The following is a 22102-nucleotide window of genomic DNA, read 5'->3' as shown; positions in this document are numbered from 1 at the left end:
GCATTTTTTACAACATACTGAAAAGCTTAATACAAAACACTGCTTTCACTCCAACACTTCTTAGACTGAAATGTTGCCATGCAGTCAAAGAGCAAAATGACATCAGAGGCCATCTATTTTATTTAACAAGCAGTACCCAGGTACATAAACAGTGCCCCTTCCTTTCTTTAGTAAGGCAACATGGCCATGAAAGGAGAAAGAAAAGGGAAGTACTTCATGTAGACAGGTAAAGCAAGTTTAAATTTCACAAGTCACAAGTAATCACATAAACACAACATTAAGTAACTCCCTTGTGAGTCATGTACTCTTCATAACTGGCAAGAATTAAAGCCTCAAGAAGGGCCTTCGCAAGATTTTTTGGATGAAGATAATAAAATACTAATTGCTTAGCAGCATTCAGCTCCTGAACCTAAGATTACTTTACAGGATATGTGATGCTATAAGAATGTTAGAAAATTTACTTTAAAGATGAGTGTATAATCACACAACTGAAATCACATAGGAGCAAGCTGTACATTTTTCAGAAATAATGCCAGCACCAGATCAGCTCTAAAAGTAACAAACAGGTTTGTGTGTTCTCTCATTTATCTGTAGGTGGATAAAGTCTGCTGCAACTACAGTACCATCCAAAGTATTTCAAGTTCTGCTCTGAGAGTCCATACCAGCTCAGAAGTAGCAATATACAAATACTCAAAACTACTTAGCTCTCAACGATCAGAGAGCTATAGACCACATCCATATTTGAGTGGACTATTGGAAGAGCCAGCTCATATTCAGAATACGTAGCAGCATCTAGGTTATTCCCTATCATTGAGGGTATTCCAGCTCTTCATCAATGCATTCAGTAAAGAGTCAATGTTAAAATAAATAATTAAATATTATCCTACCTCTAGTCTACAAATTCTGTAGAGCTCCATCAGGATGCAATTCACAGGCTGTTTCCAATAGACATCTTGGGGAAAACAAAACTTGGATCCCCTGGGGAGAGTTAAGTGCTTTGCAAGAGAGAGAGAGCGCGCGTGTGCGCACACCTGAAAAGAGACCGACTGTAACCACATAGGAAAAGCCCCTGTCCCATGACTCTGCCTCCTGCACTGGCTATGCTCTCACACCACCTGTTTTGCCGTAACATCCTACTTCCGCAGTGAGGAATGTTGTCTGGTCCAGAGCAAGCTAAAGCAGGTAGTCTAGAGGAAAGTCCACGCGCAAATCTTTGTTACAGGGTAATGACCAAAGCCACATGCAAACAATGCCAACACGTGGCTCTCATGCCCATTCCCATCCTTCAGGGATATCTCAGCAAGCCCTGCCACATGTCTTTCCCCAGCTGAATCAACTGCCATGGAAACAGTTTCAAAGCGGTGCATTATATTATGATCACAACCACATATATAAGAGGCATTCTTTGAAATAACTGGCCAGCTAACAACTAGAAAGACTGCTGTTTAATGGCTTTACATTGCGTGTTTCTGAAGTAACAAGCAGAAGGTCTGGACTCCACATCGTGAGGCAGATGGGCACTGTAACCAGGCCAGACTTTCGCAGGAGTATCTTGACTAATCAGCTACCTGCATCGTGACTGCTACTGCCCACCTAGAGAATAATGTCTCATTCTTCAAACTTCTTGGGAAAGTGCTGGTCCACTATTCGCAATTCTCTATTCCTACCCCCTGTGAATCCTGCTCCTGGTTCCCACGGTCTTGTCACCACAAAGTAACCCAATACTAATTCCTCCAGTAATCGTACTCAAGCCCAGTACACTAGTTTCTGTGGTCTAGTCCCACTGTTTCCCATGCTCAGTCCCTCTTCATCAGCTTCTTCATTCCCCTCTCCTGCAGTCCAGTTCCTCCACCATCACGACTGTAACCTCTTCTCTCTCACAACCTCCTCCTCACCACACAGGTGTTCAGCACCTAGACCCACACAACTTCAGTTTCACCATTCCTCTTCACACCCAGTGCCTCATCTAACCTCACCTTTTAGCTGCTCACTGTTTCCCAGGTTTCCCTTACCACCTTCTATTTCTCCCACACTCAGTTCTAATTAAGGCTTCTGAAAATTACTGTCCACACATAAGCAAGGAAATCTGGGAGGTCTTCTCCAGCCAAATTTAGGTTTCCCCTCTAAATTACAAATAGCGTTAAAAAGGTTTGCCTGATTACCAAAATATTTTTTATTACAGAAAAGAGATATTCTTCCCTGCTAGGTCAATTCTCAGAAATAGTTTGAAGGATTTGGTTAGTGTTTTTTGTTTAAATTTTTAAATACCAGCCTAAGAAACCCAACTTTTCAGCCCAAGTGAAAATGTGGTAACTTTTGATAAGGGCTGAACTGTCGAGACCTGAATTGAATAATACGAACTGTCCTGCAAATGTATCAAACTCTCCTATACTTCTGAAAAACACCACATTGTACAAGATATATAATACCCACTGTTGCTTAGGTTGGCCTTAGAATTATTCCTGGTGTGACAACGCTGTCCCTTTTCTTCTGTCGACCTCTCCAAATTCCTACTTGTGCCATCACTAATGCTTGTAAAACAGAACAGAAAGTTTCACCACTTAATAGAGGAAGGGAGGAAAATGCAATAAAAGGTGTGCAGTTTACTTTTTTAACGATCACTATAAACATAGTATTACCTCAGGTTTTGTTTGTCCTCAGGACTATATACAAGTTTTATACAATTTATGTTTTCTGACAAGTCTGCTGAGGAGTTGTCTAATCCCCAGTCACCAAAGGTCTGCAGCAAGTCACGCAACAATTGATGATCTAGCAAATTAAGACTAATTTTTGTACTTTTATCAGTTCCTGGGCTGGGTTTATTTAATGACAAATTCCCCTTACCAGAGATTTCAACTACGGCATCGTTCAGTCACACTCCAGTACCTGAACTCAGCCAACTTGAGAACAGCTGTCCGTTTAGTGGAGTTAGTTAAAAAAAAAAAAAACCACTATGAAAGCCTGATCGGTTGAGCTGAGTGTACTACAAATGCTGTTTAAAAAGTACGTGCTAATCATCAGAAAAAAAACCAAAATGAAGCAGAAGAGAAGCCAATGGATTTGGCATCAAATATTTTACTGGAGTTTTGAGCGTTTCTGCTATTCTTTCAGGAGCATCTACAGACTAACCATGACAGGTCACACAACAGAGAACAGAATCTAGTTTTCCAGAGAGGCCAGAGCTCTGCATACTCAGTTCTGTCACCCAATTAAAAAAACTAAGGTGTTATATAGCCTAGCTTTGTTTTTTGTGTTTGTTTTGTGGGTTTTTTTAAGAGTGCATTAGCTAACACATGCTAAAATACTAGAAATGACAAGAGTAAACAGCAAATATTAAAGACACCTTGCTTTGGATTTAACACTGGTAACAAATTTGGGACATACCTACACACCAGAAACGTGTAATATTAACACACTGGCATTTCTGTAACAGCAATAATTCATCTGGCAAAAGCAACAGCAGCAGCAGAGATGCAGTAACATACTGTGTTATATGTTACTCCTGCCAGCAGGTAGAGTTCAAGCTCTATGGAAATCTTGGGAACGTACTCAGTTGACATGTATGGGCGGATGCCAAAGCTGCTGCATTATCATAATCTTCCTTATCCATGCCAATTACAATGAAACCAGAATGGGTATGCCCCCCTACAAACATTGCTTCACTTGCGTCTGCTGGTTTGTCCTTTAAAAGCCACTTGCTACCCAGCTACTAGCACACTGAGTTCAGTACAGACAAAGCCTAGCTACACTTCATCAACTGCATAAACCTGCTTAATACGTAGAGGAAACGACAAAGAAGGCACATGCTGCACGAAGTACTGCATGCTGAATCCAGGCAGTGTTGCTTTTTAATCCATTATTGAGATATTACCTTTAGGCTGGATGTAGAAAAACCAATTGGAAGTACCAAGCTTCTTCACTGAACTGGCTGAATTGTGATCACTATTTTATTCACAGAATTTTCAAACAGCATTAAGTTTGTTTTACGGAAGTCACTTCGTAATTCTTTAACTGGAAGGTCAGTATGAACAGTCCAGTTTACCTTACCAAAGGCAAAGAATATTCAATTCTGAGGCCCTATCATTCCCAGAAATAAGCATTTTCTGAAAGTTTATTAATGACACACAAACCTTTAGGGTTAAAACTGTGAAAATTAAGTTTCTTGCACTTTACCTTCAATTTTTTGCCACCATGTATTGAGCACAGATGAAGAGATCTATAAATTACAGGCTGTGACTTGAACTGACAACTCTGTAACATAAGGAGAAACTAAGAACAGCTTTGCTTGGATCTCTTCATAGTGTGATACATGACACAGATGATCAGTTTCCATGTATCATTTTTTTTCTCATGTTTAAAACCCTGCATACTCCAATGGCAAATCATATCCAGCTTTTAGTGAATATTAAATTAAAACAGAACTACGGTGGCTGAGATAAAACCCATTCTACTGTAACAGCAGAAAGAAAAAGTAAAGAAATACTTTGATCTAGAAAAACTGTTTATATAGCAGCTTCTCTGATTATTTTTAGTGATTATTTAATAACTATGTCTACCTGCTGATTATTTTTAGTGATTATTTAATAAATATATCTATCTGCAGCACCTTTGGTTTTGGCTTAGAGAGTCCTGTATATTATCAAGCTAACATCAGTGGCTATTGACCTAGAAACCAAAGTAAAAGGAAAAGACTCCCCTTCTGTCTTCACCAGTTGTTTTATTAGGCCCATATCGAGTAAAATCAACTGGAGATTGGGTTGCTTGCAAACGTTTTCCCAACTTAACTATAATGGATAAGAGTATAATGTTTCCGTGCTCCCAGCACAGCAGTTTTTAGCAAAGCCTTATTGTAGATGCAGTTTTACCCACCGAAAGATTTTTTTCTGACATAGCTTATTTCATTTGGAGATCTGTTTTGAGCCATGCCAACAAAGTAATAGTTTTACTGATCCGTGTTACATCTACAGCACTGCCATTTGCTGGAATAGATGCCAATGTCTGTCAAACTCATGCTATATGTAAAAGAAAATTATCTTTTTTTTTACCACAGAATATAAGTTTCCACACAAGAAGAGGACTATATCATCTCCTCTTTTCAGACATATTCCTATCAATGCCAATGACAACTCTTCATCAAGACCACATGAAGTACTTAGCCTTTCTGTAAATTACTGAATTTTTAGTTAGTTTTTTCAGTACCATATGTAGAGTTGGGATGAACAGGTTCTGTTTTCCACCTCTGCCCCAGATTCACTCAATACCCAAGGGGAAAGTCAATTTAAATATTTACAAGCTCAGAAGATTATTAATTATGATTAACATCACCACCTCCAGGGCTAAGAAGTTGCAAAATGTCATGCATGTGAACACTGAAAACATTCACAAATACATTCAAGGCAAGGTGCGGCACCACCCAGCTTGGGGCACCAGCTGGTCTCCAGGGTTCCTCTCTGCAGTGAATGGCTGGGAAGCAGCAATCTGCTGCCCCAGCCAGCAAAGGCTTCTTCAGAGGCAACTATGGGGAAGACGGATCAGTTAAATTACCAATTACAGAAACAGCAGCAGGACCCACAAGTTCACAATATTTGTCTTCTATGCCAATTTACATAGCCAAACAGCCTTACAAGAAAACCTACATGAAACATCAGCTTTCTAGAAAAATGTATAAACATCCTTAGAATTTAAAATTAAATTCACATATATTTTTGAAAACAAGCTCCAGCTCAGTCTCGTAGCAACTAATGCAGCAATTTTCAGCAATCCTATGGCTTCAGAGCATCATAAAAAAACCCATACCTTATGAAATACACGATGATTGCTGGTTTCAATTTACTTGCCAAATATAATAAAAAAATAACTGAATAATAACACAGACAGACACTAAAAATATGTATACTTCACAGCTGGCAAAAAAGTTCCATATCTGATAGCACAGGACCAAACAAGTTCCGACTTCCATTCCCAAATCTGTTGTGTAGCCTTGCCTACATAAGAAAAATCATGCTGCTTTAAGTATAATTAGTGTAAGTAGTTTAATGGAAGCCCTAGTATACATAAGACAAAATAGTGCCACTGTCTTCCTCCCGTCCCAAAAAGAAAATAAACTGCCTCCATCGGTATAAGGCATTTTTAAGAGTGGTGAAATCCTTGCTCTTAAGTACTAAAAACCACCAAATGTAATTACCCCTTGAAAATACACATCTGTAACTGACTGTTCTCATGATACATACTAACTGCAAACTTCTGTGATCTATGTTTGTGTATCTTTTAGATGTCCTCAAAGTCTGACTGAAATAGCATATTAAAAACTTACTTAGGAAAGAATTTATAAAGAACTACCAACCAAAAGAAGACAACCACAACAGAAAACTGTAATCCAGTTTTATCAGAAAACAAATAAAGTATCATAAAATTGTGGCACACAAAAGGAATGCCGCAGGTGACAACTGATGCAACTTCTCCATTGTTTTTGGTAGGGTATACAGATTTTGGCATATTCCAAGACACATTTGTGATAGTCACTGCCAGAAAATTAGTTGTTCTTAATTATCTTTGTCAAGGAACTTGGATTTGAATCTACATCTTAGTATGTCAGTCACATTAATTTACTGAACCATCTAGAAAAAAAAATTAAGAAGTCCACATATTCATCACTTCCTCTTTCAGCTGGAAAGTTGCATTTCATTTCCTCCAACAACTTTTGAAATCCTTTTCAAAAGATGACTGATAAAAACCCACCTGATCACTAGTGGTACGAGTTATATAAATTTTGGAGAACGGCAACCCCAAATTTCAGGATTAAAACTTCAGAAGCATGACCTGTGAAAGATCTCTGCACCTAAGGTTAGCTTGCAAGTGGCCAGCACAGAGAAAACTTAAGATTTTGTAAAGATTAAAACATCTAAAAAACAAGAAAAGCTAAACCCACTAGACTGAAATAATCCAAGGAGATTCTGGGTAAACCTATTCATCAGTTGTTTGGGTTTTTTTCTCCAAGCTCTTACATTTTTAGTCCATTCAATCAATTACAAAAATCCTATCAAATATGAAAAGCTCTTTAGGCTATCTTAAAAGAACAACATCTCCTTTGAAGCCACCACAACTGAAAATTAAGAGAGGAGGGTGTTAGATGATACTTTTCTTTTAATCCAATTTAAAAAAAAAAAAAGGTATTTTAGTTTTTGTATAGATCAGCATTATGCTTTTATATAGCATTTGGTTCACAATATTAAAATCTACTGGAGTTAGAGTATTACAAATATAGTAAAATACCTGCCAATTTAATTATCTTACATCAGGTGGTATTCCATTAATACACTCAGTATTAAGCATGTGAAAGAAGTGTATTGGACAGAGAAAAACAATAACCAAGAATTATGGACTTTCATAGTAACATGATAGAAAAAGACTACTAATACCATGAAATGAGAGAGTTTAATTGCTGGCAAGTTTAGCATTAGAATTTACATTTAGCAATCAATGTAATTCATGCTAATAAAAACCAGTGAAAATTTATCATAGAATCATAGAATCGTTTAGGTTGGAAAAGACCTTTAGGATCACCAAGTCCCACCGTTAACCTAATACTGCTAAGTCCACTGCTACATCATGCCCCTAAGCGCCACATCCACACATCTTTTAAATACCTCCAGGGATGGTGACTCCACCACCTCCCTGGACAGCCCGTTCCAATGTCTGACAACACTTTCAGTGAAGAAATTTTTCCCAATATACAATCTAAACTTCCCCCGGTGCAACTTGAGGCCATTTCCTCCTGTCCTATCACTTGTCACTTGGGAGAAGAGACCAACACCCACGTCTCTACAACCTCCTTTCAGGTAATTGTAGAGAGCAACAAGGTCTCTCCTCAGCCCCTCCTCTTCTTCTCCAAGCTAAAAAACCCCAGTTCCCTCAGCCGCTCCTCATAAGACTTGTGCTCCAGACCCTTCACCAGCTTCGTCGCCCTTCTCTGGACACATTCCAGCACCTCAGTATCTTTCTTGTAGTGAGGGGCCCAGAACTGAACACAGTATTTGAGGTGCAGCCTCACCAGCGCCGAGTACAGGGGCACGATCACTCCCCAGTCCTGATGACCACTCTATTTCTGATACAGGCCAGGATGCCATTGGCCTTTCTTGGCCACCTGGGCACACTGCTGGCTCATATTCAGCCGGCTGTCGACCAGCACCTCCAGGACCTTTTCCGCCAGGCAGCTTTCCAGCCACTCATCCCCAAGCCTGTAACGTTGCATGGCGTTGTTGTGACCCAAGTGCAGGACCCGGCACTTGGCCTTGTTGAACCTCATACAACTGGCCTCAGCCCATCGATCCAGCCTGTCCAGATCCCTCTGCACAGCCTTCCTACCCTGGTCACTGATAAAGATACTAAACAATATTGAGCCCTGGGGAACACCACTTGTGACCGGCCACCGACTGGATTTAACTCCATTCACCACAACCCTTTGGGCCCAGCAGTCCAGACAGGTTTTACCCAGTGAAGAGTGTGCCTGTCCAAGCCATGAGCAGCCAGTTTCTCCAGAAGAATGCTGTGGAAAACAGTGTCAAAGGCTTTACTAAAGTCTAGGTACACTATACCCACAGCCTTTCCTTCATCCCACTAAGCAGGTCACCTTGTCATAGAAGGAGATCAGGTTAGTCAGGCAGGACCTGCCTTTCATAAACCCATGCTGACTGGGCCTGATCCCCTGGTTGTTCTGTACATGCCGCGTGATGGCATTCAAGAACTTTTCATGGAACTGGTAGGTGGGAGGCAGCTCTGAAGGGTCAAGTTGCTCAGGAAAGATTTTTAAGGACAGCATCCTCCAAGGGAAGGGATAGTTCATCTTGATCCTCAGAAAAACAAGATGTATCAAGAGCCTGGTTTGGCTAAGAAGGGAACTCATGACTGAGTTTGAATGCAAAAAGTGATTATACAGGAGATGAAAGCAGGGACAGGCTGCACAGAAGGAATTTAGAAACATGGCCCAGGCATGCCGCGTGATGGCACTCAAGATGATGTGCTCCATAATCTTCCCCAACACAGAGGTCAGGCTGACAGGCCTGTAGTTTGCCGGATCCTCCTTCTGGCCTTTCTTGTCGATTGGCGTCACATTTGCTAATCTCCAGTCCACTGGGACCTCCCTGGTTTGCCAAGACTGCTGGTAGATGATGGATAGTGGCTGGGTGAGCACTTCTGCCAGCTCCCTTGGGTGGATCCCATCTGGTCCCACAGACTTGTGGGTGTCTAAGTGGTGTAGCAGATTGCTAACCATTTCCCCTTGGATTGTGGGGGCTTCATTCTGCTTCCCGTCCCTATCTTCCAGCTCAGGGGGCTGAATACCCGCAGAACAACTGGTCTTACTATTAAAGACAGGCAAAGAAGGCATTAAGTACCTCAGCCTTTTCCTCACCCTTTGTCACTATGTTTCCCCCCGCGTCCAGTAAAGGATGAAGATTCTCCTTAGCCCTCCTTTTGTTGCTGATGTATTTATAGAAACATTTTTTGTTGTCTTTTACAGCCATCTCCAGGTTAAGTTCTAGTTGGGCTTTGGCCCTTCTCATTTTCTCCCTGCAAAACCTCACAACATCCTTGCAGCCCTCCTGAGTTGCCTGCCCCTTCTTCCAAAGGTCATAAACTCTCTTTTCTTTCCTCAGTTCCACCCAAAGCTCTCTCTTCAGCCAGGCCGGTCTTCTTCCCCACCAGCATGTCTTCCAGCACATGGGGACGGCCTGCTTCTGCACCTTTAAGACTTCCTTCTTGAAGAGTGTCCAGCCTTCCTGGACTCCTTTGCCCTTCAGGACTGCCTCCCAAGGGACTCTGTCTACCAGGCTCCTGAACAGGCCAAAGTCAGGCCTCTGGAAGTCCAAGGTAGCAGTTCTGCTGACCCCCCTCCTTACTTCTCTGAGAAATGACAACTCTATCATTTCATGATCACTGTGCCCAAGACAGCCTCCCACCGTTGCATCCCCCACAAGTCCTTCTCTGTTCACAAACAACAGGTCCAGGGGGGTGCCTTCCCTAGCTGGCTCACACACCAGCTGTGTCAGGAAGTTATCTTCCACACGCCCTAGGAACCTCTGAGATTGTTTCCTCTCTGCCATATTGTATTTCCAGCAGACATCTGGTAAGTTGAAGTCCCCCATACGAAAAAGGGCTAGAGATTGTGAGACTTCTCCCAGCTGCTTATAGAATATTTCATCTGTCTCCCCACCATGGTTGGGCAGTCTATAACAGACTCCCACCATGATATCTGCCTTATTGGCCTTCCCCCTGATTCCTACCCACAGACACTCAACCCTACTGCCACCATCGTTAACCTCTAGACAATCAAAACACTCCTTGACATACAGGGCTACCCCACCGCCTCTCCTTCCTTGCCTGTCCCTTCTGAAGAGTTTGTAGCCATCCAGTACAGCACTCCAGTTGTGCGAGTCTTTGCACCATGTTTCCATGATGGACACTATATCAGTTTTGCTGCTGGACAATGGCTCCCAGTTCCTCCTGTTTGTTGCCCACGCTGCGTGCATTGGTATAGATGCACTTTAGTTGGGCTATTGGTCCTGCCACCTTTTTGGGAGGAGAAGCCCCGATTCCTATGCGATTGATCTCAGGCACTTCCCTGGTTACTAGCACGTCAACAACCCCTACGCCTTTGCTGCCGCATGGGTCCCCATCCCCTACCTCCGCTGAGACGGCAGTCCAAAGGTCATTGCCAGCACATTGCCCCTCAAACACAGGTGTGCCACCCCCAGGCTTATCTTCAGCAAGGCTGGTTTTATCCCTTTCCCCCTTCAAATCTAGTTTAAAGCTCTTTCAATGAGCCCTGCTAACTCCTGCGCCAGGATCCTTCTCCCCCTCAGAGACAGATGTTCCCCACTTGTCGCCTGCAGGCCTGGTGCTGTATAGAGCAACCCATGATCAAAGAACCCAAAATTCTGGAGACGACACCAGTCTCAGAGCCAGGTAGTGATCAGTTGGCTCTTCCTGTTTCTCCCCTCGTCATTCCCTGCCAATGGAAGGATGGAGGAGAACACCACTTGTGCTCCCGATCCCCCGACCAGTCATCCCAAGGCCCTGAAGTCTCTCTTGATCACCCTCGAGCTTCTTGTTGCAACTTCATCGCTGCCTACCTGAAGAATCAATAACGGGTAATAATCTGAGGGCCCTACCAGGGTAGGAAGTTTTCTTGTCACATCTTTAACCTGGGCCCCAGGGAGGCAGCATACTTCCCTAAGAAGTGGGGCTGGTCTGCATATTGGGCCTTCTCTTTCCCTTACGAGAGAGTCCCCTATGACAACGACCGGTCTTTTTTTTTTTTTTATGGAAGATGTTTTTACGCAGGGCATAGGCCGGCTTAACCTTGGTGGCACCTCCAAGCTAGGTGAACCCTCATCCTCGTCATTGTTTGGTTCCATTTGCAGAGCCTTGTACCTATTATGCAAGAGGACCTGAGAAGGTGGGGTAGTAACAGAGGAGGCTCACCTGCTGCAGCAGGCAGGAACTTGTTGCCATTGCCCCCTATCCCTTAAGTCACCTCGTTCCGCTTGGTGGAGAAAGTAAAAGGGAGACTTCATTGCAACACCCAAAAAAATCTGCACCTTGACCAGATGACGCTTGTGTTTAAAAAACACACCTGGACAGGCTAGAAATGCTAAAGTAGCAATAAGCCTAATTATGAGGGTAAGTTAAATGTTAAATTTCACAAAAGTTATTACAGAAAAAAGATTAAAATTAGAGCTTCTAACTCTTAGATGTAACTCCTATTTTAAAAAGTTAGGTATGGTTTTAAAGAAAAGTGATATCCTTGCAGAATTATTAATTTTTTTGTGAAAAAGAGAAGCTGCAATTTTTGTCACTGTGATAGTTCTTTTTTCCACCAAGTGTCAAGTTAATAGCATTATCGTCATACATTGTGTTTTTAAAAACCATGTACCCAGCTCAAGCTCTGGTAGTACCAGAGATCTATGTTCAGTCCCAAGAGTTCCTTCCTGCCAGAGATCTGTCTTCTATCACAAAGCTCAGTTCCTCGTAATACAGAAGCCCAAGGATCCTACTAAAACTGTAAACCAGGAAGTAAACTTCATGCGCTGACTTAAGCTAGATCATAGAAACATGTGCTACAGAGGACAAAAATGAAACAAAAATACATTTTATCTATACATAACTATATGAATTAACTTGAGTGAAGAGTTACTCACTGGTAGCAAATGTACAAAACAACCAACCTGAAACTAAATTTATTTTCCTTAAAATAATTCTCAGTTTGGTCCAAACTTGCATTCTGATTTGGAATGTCAAACCTTACCACTGAGCACTTGCTTCTCACTCTTCCTCTAGAGCAGCCATCTGGCACCTTCCCACCTGACACAAGCAGCCATCACTCATCACTTTCTTTCCTTGTGTGCCTCCAAAGACCAAAATAGCCAGTCTAAAAAAGCTCAGTTCCTTGTGAGCAAGAAGGAGAATAAAGAAGGCAGTGTGCAAATGAGAAATCTGCTCCCACTAGTTGCAAAGCTGCCCCTTCTACTTCAGAGAAGTAGAGGGCAGCGCCGACTCCTATGAAAAAGCATATCCCCCAGAAGCTAAAATAGTGCATCTCTGCACACTTACGCCAGGCCTTCCCCAGCGCTGTGGTTCGTGTTGGGCTGTAGCTGGCAAGAATCATTAAGCCATTCCCTCCTTCCTCCAGGTAAGACAGTAGCCAGGATGGAAGCAAGCCAGGGATTGCCTAGAAGGTCACACCGTAAATTAATCTGTAACACCAAGAATCGTAAACCTTCTTTTAAAGAAATTTTATAATTGCATTGATTGCTTAAGGTTTCTATTTCTACATATTTTCCCAGCACTTAAAACAAGTGGACAGATGACAAACTATTAACAATTAAGGGCATGCCAATGAGCATGAAGCGACTTAAATCACACCCTTCAATTATTATTATATCAGAACAATTACATGATTTAATTCTGCACATAGAAGATGATAGTAGATTTGATTATTTAGAACTAAACATAACATTTTCTCTATTAATGTTTTTTTAAACTGGGCAACATACTACATTCATTCAAGCCATTTAACAGCTCCCTATACTTTTTCAGATTTATATTAATATTGGGTTAGCAACTGGTGAGCACTTTTTCTTTATTTATTCATTACTTCTTTATTATTATAAAATTCTGTGTTTATTAAGCAATTAGTTGCTATTTAGTTAGGGCCTTATGCTGAGCTGCTTCTGGAAGAAACTGGGAAACATTCGTTATCTGTACTTTTGTTTACTTAGTGTTACAGAAGCTACACAAGGAAAAAATAGCAAACTGTGTTCTCTATTTAATTACATCTCATTTACTTACCAAAGGAAATACTACTGCTAGGTAGTGAACTGATTGCTCCTAAACACTGTGATCTCATGTTTTCGAATTGGTAGATCTCAGTCTCCCACACACACTTGGAATTCATAGATTAGACAAGAAAAAAAGATGCCTTGTGCTTTTTCAATGCACAACTAATAATAAATGACACTAAGAACCCCAGTTATATTTCCAAAATATTTTTGGTCAGCCGTATTTTGTTTAGGTATTAACTTTGGTTTTTATCTTCTTAATAAACTACTTTATCCACTGAAGCCAATGTACTTTGTATTTGTCTTTTTCACAAATTCTTCCCTGCTAGTTCAAAATTGTCACAGCACTTTATTGATGACATCTAAATAAAATAATTTGTCCTAGTACACTATCTTCTACTAACAGGACAGAATAAACTGTAATCTCTTTGGATATATTTGAGCTGAGTGTTGTGTGAGCGTACTTACTATATCACCACTCCTTACTCAGGCAATTATATCTATCCCTCTCCATCCCACTTCCCAGCAGCTGCCCCAAGTATGCAGTCATCCCCCACTTTCTACTGCAGCCTAAAGAAAAACTGGAAGCAGGAAGCACAGGATCCCTCCTGTTATTCAGCTTCAGAGATGAAGGATTGCTGTTACTCAGCTTCAGAGATGAAGGATTGCTGTTACTCAGCTTCAGAGATGAAGGATTGCTGTTGCTGCCACCAACATCAAAGGCTCTTTCATTCTACTATACCCTCACAACTTCAACCAAGTTTGTATTTGCCAATGTCAAGCCCAAAAGGTGCGGGATGGCTGGGATGGGAAGAATAAGTATGGACAGGAAAGGAGTCATACCCTTCCTTTTTCTAAAATCAACCTGCATCCTTACCTTTCCAGTTTCGGCCATGGCAGGCAGAAGACGTAATTGTTATTTGGACAGCAATCACCTCTCAACACCACCATGTCTGAGGATGCAGCCTAAGTGCAAGCCTCCCACCACAGGTTACTTCCAGCCCAACTATGGGCTCATTTGGGGATTTTTTTTCTTTTAGCAATGATTTGAAAACTATGGTCCATGAGGCTCAGGTGAACAGCAGAAAGAGCTGATTAATTCTTTAGGTGAAAATCTGAAGCAGGCACACAGCAAACCGTGACTAGTTTTAAGGATAGTGAATCATTCAGTGATTCAAAATAATGAGATGCATTAGTTCAGAGAAAAGCTCAGTAGATTATACTAGACATAGAATAAACTGAAGATAAATGTCATACTATACTTTATTTTGGCATTTTGAGGCCAGCTACATGACACCAAGCTTTACAGCAGGAAATCAGATTTGCATTCATTGGTGTTTATTGCTAAACAGCAGCATCTTCCTTATTAGTCTAAAAACAGCTTGTAAGAAACAGCAGTGTTTACTCAGAAAATATTAAAACCTTTTCTGTAAGAAAATACAGCTAAAACTTATTAGGGAAGTGCCTAAAAGGTACAACTGAGATCAGAACCCCAGAGTGTTAGATACAGTGCATATGCACATCAGTTTTGCTTTAACTACATCTACAGAATTAAGCCATGCAGCTCTGAAGCAAAAATGCAGCTATTGCAATACCAAGACAACACATTCCAGTATAGACATGCACATACAGAAATAGAAATAAGCTACCCTACAGAAAAAAACTTTTTTCCCCTGTGTAACTGCAATCACACCAAGGGTTTTACAGCTAAATCCTTACTTTTGGAGAAAAAAAAAACAAACCAAACCAAAACACGCCATCCGACCCCTGAATACAACTTAACTAAGCCAGAATAATGCCAGAGCTGCACCTGGAGTATTAAAATTTTGAGGCAGCTATTCCTGTCTTCTATTTCAGATGTGGGAAGACTAAAGAACACAACTTATTTTCTGGAAGTAAGAAATGAGAACCCTAGAACAGGAAATGGGAAGTTCCCTGCTTCTCCGTAATAATCACCCTATTTTTGACCTAGCTACCTAGAACATTACAGCAGGGGGTTTAGTAAATTTCAAGCACTTAGAAGTAGTAAACACTCAAAACCAGAACAGTTTGGAAGCTTTTTCTATGTCTATTTGACTTCTCTGTAGAAAAGAGCCCCTCAAGACTACGTGTCACACTGACTACATAACTATACTATATATATATAGACTGTACTAAAATGAACTGAAGAAGCCGTGTGGCATCATTCATCAGAAGCTGTATGCAACACCTCAGATGACATCAAAACCCAAATCTAAGGGATCTCTCTGCCATTATTCTTTAACCTTGCTAATAAATCCACATCCATTACAATCCTGCATCATATCCGACAGAGCCTTAATATCACCCTTGAATGGGTGCATTATAGCAATGCTGAACATGCATGGTAAGCGCTTCAAGCACTTTCCAGATGAGAAATAGGTGTAAGAATGCAATTATGGCTATTTTGCAGTGCTGGAACAAAAGACTTACACAAATCCATCTGTTTTATGCAACTGGTAAAAAGGCCTTAGCCTATTGTATTTTACTATAATTCCTCATTAAGGATGACCATTAACCTCAGCGACACCAGGGCAGGGGGAGGAGGAAATCCAAACCACACCATTCTCATGAACAAATACTTTCAAATTATCAATGTGGATTGCTGGCATTTTCGTTGTAGTTTGTTTTAACATATGTAAGCACTTAAAAGTAAGATTTGCTTATTTACTCATACACCATACACTGACATATGATGTGTGGTAACACACACCTTCTAAACAATGTTCTTAGGTAGAAAACAAACCATCCCGAGAACCTGTTAAACATACTGGATGCAGGAAAATTATAACAAAGGTAAGAGTTTTCTGGTTTTTAAGATGTGACCTCTAGGTGAAGGAAAATTAATAAAAAGCCCTGACCTCTCCCCCTCAAAAAAACAATCTCACAACAACCTCACACAAAGCTAGCCCACAGCCCAGCACACCTCTCATCTGAGCCTGAGCTACGGTGATCCCCATGCGATTCAAAGCGCTCACACGCTCAAGAAAACCGGGCGCACAAGGAGCCCAGCGCCCACCCTGGGGCGCACGACGCGCGTCCCCATAAGGACAGGAGGCACAACCAGGCCGGTAGGTAAAGCACACGGGCCGGGTCCCCCTCCTGAGCAGCCCGACGCAGAAGTCACGCCGCGGACGAGCGGCCTGTCCCCCGCGCGGCACCCGCGGCACCCCCCGCGCCTCCGCCCAGGCACGCAGGCCGAGCCGCCCCGCCGCCGCGGGGGACGGCAGCGCCCCAGGCCTGCGGAGCCGGCAGCGCCAGCGGCCCCGGGCCGAGTGAGGGGGGAAGGGGGGGCCGAGTGAGGGGGGAAGGGGGGGCGGAGTCCCCAACGGCCCCGCCCCTCCCCCAGCCCCCAGGCAGCCCGGGCCGGCCCCTGCCCCTCCCCCACCCGGCAGCCGCGGCTGGGGGGCGGGAACGGCTCCCTGCCGCCCGTTATCCTCCCCCACCCCGCCAGCCCGGAAGCGGCTTACCGCACCCCTCACCGGGAACGGCAGGGGGCCAGGCCAGAGACCCCCGCCCGCGGGCACTAACCGTCGGGGTCCCGCTCGCCGGCGCAGCGGCTCCGCCTCGGCCTCACGCGCGGAGCCCCGCCTCGCGCCCCATTCCACCTCCACCGCCCGGCTCGCAAGGACAGCCGGGGAGCGGCGCGAGCTGCCCACCGCGCAGGCGCCGCCGCCTCGCTCCGCGGCTCGGGGCGGCCGGGGGCGGGGGAGCAGCCCGTGGGGCGGGAGGCGCGTGCGCCAACGCCCCCCGCCCCGCCCGGAGGAGAGGCTCTCTGCGCACGCGCAATGCGGTGAGGGCGGTGGAGGCTGTTCCCGCTCGCAGGTCATGACGGGCACTGTAGTTCCCTCGCGGACGCCGGCCGGAGGGGGGGCGTGGCGGGCGGCTTCCCGGCGCCGGACTACAACTCCCAGCGACCCGCCTGGAGGGGGACGGCCGGAGCCGTCGCTCGCTTGTTCCCTCGCCCTCTGATTTTTAAAGCCCCCAGGCCCGTGGTGGCGGTAGCCACCGTTAGTCGGAGGTCGGTCAGTGCAGGAGGCTGGGCGTGAGGAGAGCTGGTGGGAGCGGGGCTGCCTGAGGGGACCCCGGCGTAGGACGCCCCTCGTGCTTCATTGAGTGACCTCCCGGCGGGGAAAAACCGGTAACATAACTTTGTGAAGCCTCCTGAAGCTGCTGACGGCAGACGGGCAGCGACCCGGCTGCTCTTCTGGGCAGATTTACAAGGTGACGTAAGCGTTAGCAGTGATTAAAGCAGCGTATGACTGAACCCGTTGTGAGGTAAAATTTGTAACGGGGAAGTCAGCAAAGATCAAAAGCCGCCAAGACAAATACGAGAGCTGACACAGCTCTATAGATGTTTGCATCTGGCCTGCTTTCCGAATAACGTTGCTACCGACTTCCTCGTTTGCAGCTCACAAGGGAGCAGCCATCGACTTTGGCTTCATCTTGCATAACGAATTTGACCTTGAATTGTTACCCGTTCGTCTCTGCCACTCCCTGGAATACAAGAAAACAGGAGAAACGCTCTGTATGCGACTTGAGGTGGCCTGTGCCAAGAAACACATCTCCATCTCAACATGCATCCTGTTTACAGTGATGTTAAAAGGAATTCTGTATTCTTTGTCTCTTACAGTGCACGTTTCTGTTATGTTAAGTGCCTGCATAATTTGAATCTTTTTCAGGATTCCCAGTGAAGGGTATTTGTTTCAGTAAGAAGCAGACCGATTCATTCCCACAGCCTCAAACATAATCCCTGGGCTACTGGACACATGAATACTGTGGCAGCATGCCACCTGCTTCATTTATTCACTTGAGATTCAATGCTGCTTAGTCCCTGTCAAATGGGCTCTTTGTGCAGCCTCCTGCGGTAATGTAAAAGGTCCCCCACAGGAATTTGTGCTATTCAGTAGAAAATACAAAGGGGATAGTTGTAAACACTCCGATTAGTGTTGGAGCACAGAGATATTGTCTCCACAACATACTACAAAACCACACAACTTCCAGTTTACCTCCTCCCCTCCAGAAGAAACAGCTTAACAGCAAGGACTTACTGGTGTACTTCACTTAACATCACAGCTAATGTTTTTTTGTTATACAAAGGCTGTGTTACTTCTGGCAAAAGAAGAGAGAAAGGTTACTTCAGTAACATCCGGTAGTAATTTGAGATGATTGCTTGTGAGGATCTCCACTTGAAGTGACAGTTGCCAGAGGCTCTGAACACTAAAGAGGAAGTATTATCAGAGATTGTTGGCAACACAAGTTCACAGACAGTGGGCCCATAAGCTAATGAACCCAGAATGAATCTTCTCCCATTTTTTGAAGATGACAAATAAGTGACTGTGTGCAGTGCTGACCATGCTTATTTACTGCCATGTAAAATACATTTGGATAACTTTTGACTTACAAAATTCATTGTGGTCTGAGGCCTACTTACAGAGACCAAGGCACTTTCTTACACCCTCTGTGCCCCACATTCACTCTCTGAATTCTTACTGCTTTAAAGACAAAGTCAAGCAAGGACTCTGCAGTAGCAATGTTTCTGCTTTGAAATTCAGTCTTACTGATGTACCTGAGTCTCATAAATGTAATAAAATAATAATGGAGGGGAGCTTTAGAAAGCATTTTGTCAGGAAAAAAACGGAAAAAGGCAGAGCTGTGTTAATGAATGAGTAATTCCTTCCCATTGCCTCTCAATTATACTACTACTTCAAGAAAGCCAGTTTTGGGGCTGAGTTTGTCTTGGAGAGACGGGAGTCTACATGGCTTGTACTGTTCTGGGATAGCTTTAGATACACTACATAATTCTCAGTAGCAATGAAGGAATACACAGCAGTCATAAAGAGGTGTAGCTTATGAAAGACACTGTTTGGCCACGTATGGAAACAAATAAAAACAATGAGAGACTGAATATACAATGGAAAAGCTAGAAGAAATAGATTTGTTAATGTCTTTGGGAAGACACTATCAGTTACTCATAAATACCACCACACAACAGGAGAAAGGAGAGCCAAAACAGCTGTATGATGGTGAACTCTGCATATACACCTCCCGTGAGCACTATGGAGTCACATCATTCTAAGATCTTTGCAGTAAGACAAAAATTTAAAAATACTTAAGCAATGAAGAGTATACTAAAATCTTGGGTTTTGGCAGCCTTACATCTTATATTTGTTTGAAAGGTATCTGCTTTGTTCCTTGCAATGTCTTGTATCCAAATATGTTTTGCTATGTGAGTAGCACAAACTTTAATGATGTACCGCTTGGTGAGACGTCCTGCCAAGAGCACGTGGCAAATCTTGGTACAGTGTTTCTTTTGCAAAACCCAACAGACATTTTAATCAGCAAAAATGTTAGGTTATGTGATCAACAGTCCTCTCCATGAGCACGAAGGAGTGCAGTGGCACAACGGCAGGTGGGGGAACCCCAATGTGGTACACAGAGAAATGAGCCCCTCCCAGGGCTGTCCCATGACTGCCATCAGCCCATGGGCCAGGGGTGACACCCATCACTGTGAGTTGTGGGAGAAGCTCTCCAGAGCATCTAAAGAGGTGGGGTTACTGCCTACAGGAATGTGGGACTCCTGGCACGTACGGGAAGAGCATTTTGGGATCACACAAGACTTACTACAGGATTTGTAGCAGAAGGACCAAAGGCAGGGAAAGGGATGAATCAGGGTTGTTTGGGGAGGAACAAAGACAGAAAAAAAGAGGGATAAGAAGATAAAAGGGGCTGGTCAGCTGTGAACAGGTTGCTGGTCAGCACACTTGTCTGACCATACCCTGCAGGTACCTCATCACCACAGTCTGTCCTGTCTTCTCACTAAACTCTTCTCCTGGGTGACAGGGTCTCCACGCTGTGTGCATGGAGGGGTAAGTGCCAGCCACTGGAGAGGGGACCATGAGTCACAGGGGCCTGGGTGTCTTGGGTGCCTGTAGCTGCAGAGACCAGAGCATATGAGTACTGTGTGGGTCTGTGTGTCAGTGTGCAATCGCCAGCAAACATCAAGCCAGACCAGTCAGCCAAGCAGGATGGGAGGCTTGGGAGCCAGGTATCAAAGCAGCCACAATTTTGGGATAGATACTGGAGAGACCATAGAGACGTTATCAGAGATACAAGCAGGTGTTCTTATATGCATTTTTTTTAAGTACTAGATGTGAAATCCATTAAATGTACTAAAAGCAAGCCAAGAATCCTAAGAAATGACAGGAAAGCCATGTCAGGTTATGGCCATTGTACTCACTCTCTGTGCATGGTGTCAATGCTTCTGAAATTTAGGAGCAAAAAGTGCCTGTGGGGAGAAATAAAACAAAAAAACAAACACAAAAACCCAAAAATCCCACTCCCTAAACCAAAGCAACTAAACAAAAACCTTCTCTACTTTTAAAGAAAGAACAACAAAAGGCCTTCAACCCCTTCTCAGTCAGAACCCCAACAGACTAGGGATTTGTGTCATTCCTTATTATATGCATTCCCTTTTTTGCTTCCCTTTAAGTTCAGTGATTTACAATTCTATCCTGAAGGACAGTGATAAAACTGGCTGATGCTTTACCTGGAGAAGATTCCTAGCCAGAAAAGTTTTTAAAGTATGTTCTTAAGTATTCTAAAGCACTTACGTAGGTGATGGTTTGCTGGTATCCAGGCCTAGGTGAAGTAAGAGCCCCCAAAACAAATTATTATTTTTCTTGCAAAATGGAGTAAGACTAAATAAACAACCTTCCAAAATTATTCGATTTCTGTCAGAAAGAACATTTTGACTATTAATAAAATTCTATTTTATTGATTTATGTTAAGAAAAAACTTAAAAGGCAACTACAATTTTAATTTTGGAAAAAACTGCTGAAGATTTAATAATTCTCTGTATTATTCCGTACATCTAGATCAGTAACTTTTATACTATGCTTCCTGGTAACATTTGCCCTGAGAAAATCATGAGAAAGAAAACACATGAACCAGTAATGTCTTTTTATTAAAATACCTCTTAAAACACTCATCGTAATAAAATACACTGGATGTTGCTGTATGACATTTGCATACACACAATGCTTACAGCAAACTCTAGACACCATCAGGAATTACAAAAAATAAGGCAAGCCCCAGAAAGTGTGCATCCTCAACTACCTACTCTCAGGCCATTAGGCAGACAACTGTATTTACATGTTTATGCCATTCCCCACAGTGTTTCCTGGCCATCTGTTAGGCCAGTCCTCCCTTCCCTCCTGGTCCCGACCCTTCTTCCCTTGACTTGATCTCAAGGTGAAATTCCAATGATGTCGATGGAGATGGTGTAACAGATCCATGGGGCGGCAGGTGCCTGTCCAGAAACATGAGCCCTGTTTTTTCCCCCCCGAGAAGATTATGAACTACCATAATGTTTCCAATAATTTTAATACTGCAAGAATCCGAAGCATGCTAATGACCTGTAGCAATGCTTACTATATGTCTCCTATCTTGGTCAAGAATGATGATGCATCACCCTCCAGCTAAAACAAGTCACAGCTACTCTAACATATTCTTTCTCTCCGTTCTTTTTAAGAAACTCAAGCAGAAGAAAAGATAACGTGTATTGTCAAATATAGGAAGAACAACACCTTCACGATAAGTTTTTCTATTCACATCTATGATTTTTTTATCACTTAATTGCAAGTTTAAAGTATGAAGGTATTCCATTATCCACTAGTTCAAAACAATAAACATTCATCTTTCAAGTACTACTTTGTAGCTGAAAAAGAGACTGAAGAAAGTAACGT

General features: G+C 43.1%; 1 protein-coding gene across 2 annotated transcripts in view; it reads right to left on the bottom strand.

Moving 5' to 3' along the window:
- The window catches only part of RALBP1 (ralA binding protein 1), a 38658-nt gene extending 21732 nt beyond the window's left edge, over positions 1 to 16926 (bottom strand). Inside the window, exon 1 of one of the 2 annotated variants that reach the window (XM_059836138.1) lies at positions 16887 to 16926. The gene's annotated coding sequence lies outside the window, so the exon portion shown is untranslated. The other variant, XM_059836139.1, reaches the window with a different exon arrangement.
- Positions 16927 to 22102: the final 5176 nt, after the last annotated feature.

Source organism: Gavia stellata, chromosome 3, assembly GCF_030936135.1.
Source record: "Gavia stellata isolate bGavSte3 chromosome 3, bGavSte3.hap2, whole genome shotgun sequence".
NCBI lineage: Eukaryota > Metazoa > Chordata > Aves > Gaviiformes > Gaviidae > Gavia > Gavia stellata.
Note: the sequence above shows the minus strand (reverse complement) of the source record. Positions and strands in the feature narration are given on the sequence as shown.